Raw genomic sequence first — 2,500 nt, 5'->3', positions numbered from 1 at the left:
GGAGGCGAAATAACAAAATTTTGGTGGCCAGCAATCCTATGTAAGAAGGAGAAGAAGTAGAAGAAGAAGTAGAAGAAGAAGGAGTAGCAGTAGTGTAGTAGTAGAAGTAGAAGAAGAAGAAAAAAATGATTATGGAGGAGGAGGAAAGGATAATGTTGTTAAAGATAAAGATGATTGTAATACTCATAATGATACAGATGATACTAATGATAATAGTACTAATACTGATACTAACAATAACAATAACAACAACAATGATAATAATAATAATAACAATAGCATTAGAAAAAAAACAATAAGGATAATATCAATAACAATAATAATAGTAATTGTGATGACAATGAAGTTGAAGAGAACAATGATTGGAGAAGAGTAACAGCAATGTAACATCAAAGAAAAACACAAAAAGAATAATGAAGAGGTAAAAAGATAACGATGATCAAGAAGAAGGTGAAAAGGGGAAGAAAACAAAAGCCATTTCGGAAAGCCAGTCTCATGTCACTGCCAGCTGCAGAATTGGAACCCTGGCGCGTGTTCCACTAAGACAGCCATAGTCTTTTTAAAGATATGATTTAATATTTCTATAATATAATCATAAATCATATTTTCTTAGTCTATTTCATTGCAATTTCTTATCATTCTCATTTATTTTTAATCAACTTCACTTTTTTGTTATTTTCATTTATTTTCACGAAATTCACTTTTTATTTAATTCCCCTTATTTTACTGTTTTTTTTTAAATTCAAGTCTACTCATCAGTCTAGTATGTCTGTCTGTACCGTACGTAGGAAAAGAAGAGGAAAAACGGTGAAGAAAAAGAAGAGGCAGAAGAAAAGAGAAGTGTTCGCAGAGGAAGAAAGGGCCCTCACTGGTGCATGTCACGGCGCACGACCAATTCCTGAACCCTCGTCACATGCCTCCCAATCTACTAAAAGATCCAAGCGGGTCTGCCTGCCTGCCTGGATTAGGCGGCCGTTTATCAAGCCTTATCCGACCTTATCCTCACCTGGCTGCGGTCAGAAGCCGAGCGTCGAAGAGGCACAGGAAGCCCTTGGCGACCTTTGATGCCGCTTTTTTGCTTTGATGCAGGCCTCTTTAGCAGAGGCGCTTGGATCTCGCTTGTCGGTCTGTGTGCGAGATGCAAGTGGATAGCCAAAGCAATATAGATGCCCCCTCTCTCTCCTCTCTTTATCAACCTATCTCTTTCTCTGCCTGTCTGCCTATTTCTCTCTCTCTGTCTTTTAATATATCTTTATGTCTGTCTTGTTGTCTTTGTTTCTCTCTGTCTCGATAGTTTTCTCTGTTACTGTCTCTATCTCTGTCTGTCTGTCTGTCTCTCTCTCTCTCTCTCTTTCTTTCTCTCTCTCTCTCTCTATCTCTCTCTCTTTCTCGTGTTCCTCCATCCTCCCTCCCTCTCTCTCTACACCTTTCTCTCTCCTTCCCTCCCTTCCTTCCTCTCTCTATCTTCTGAACGATAAGTAGAATGAGTGAAAGGGAAGAAAAAGCCAGGAAGAATTTCAGGAACGTGGCACCCTATTTGTAAGATTCCTGGCGGCGGCGTGATATCGCGACCACACAAAGCACAGCCGCCATTATTGGTTTGCCTCTTCCCTTTGGACATGTAGACCAGTCTATGCCACTTCCGCGTTTTAGATTCACTATCTCTGCAATCTTGCATTTACTATTCTTTCAAATTTTCCGTTCAGTTTAATTTACTATTTTCGTAATTTTAATTTCGCTTTCTTGTGAGAAGGTGGTAGAATGCAGTAACGCATTTTTAATATATTCTTTTAGTTTTACTGTTTTTGCATTTTTAGATTTGGCATGTTATAATTACTGTCATCGAATCTCATTATCCAGTGAGTCTCTGATTAACCAATGAACCAAAGTCTTAAACCACCTAAAACCAAGGCTGGACCCCTACATCCATACTGTAATTGCACACTAACTTACTAGCGCAACCAACAGTTTCTGTCCAATTTATGCACGTAGCTACGCCCAGATATTTGAACCAGAGCGGAAAATTATCAACCACGATCTTCTTTGACTTCGGAAAAAAATCACAAAACAGTACCTGGCTTGACGGGAATGTTGACTTTTCTGGAGTGAGCTGACAGGCGTACCAACCCTACTGATGTGAAGAGGAAGACAGGTGTGAAAACAAATATCATAAAACATTCTGTTGACATAAATGTAAGGTTGTTATTCTTTTGTTTCTCGTGTGAATAAGAGGATGAAACAAGATTTTATGATGACATCATATTTTGACGAAAGTGTAAATACGAACACATTTTCACGAACGTTTTGTTCGTATTTTGTTTCTTTTTATATTTGAGCGTTTTCTTTGTCTATTTTGTATCTCAACTTTGGATTCCTTTTTTCATTTTTTGTTTTGTTCGTATATTTTTCCATTCATGTTTACGACTTTTTTCTTTGCTGGGAAACGTTGTTATTACCCTTTTAAGTCCTTAGAAAGCTCTTTAAACCGGTATCAGTTCGG

This window comes from Penaeus japonicus, unplaced genomic scaffold (assembly GCF_977035675.1).
Source record: "Penaeus japonicus unplaced genomic scaffold, GWHDUDI00000001_assembly GWHDUDI00000003, whole genome shotgun sequence".
NCBI lineage: Eukaryota > Metazoa > Arthropoda > Malacostraca > Decapoda > Penaeidae > Penaeus > Penaeus japonicus.
This window is presented reverse-complemented; position numbering follows the sequence as displayed.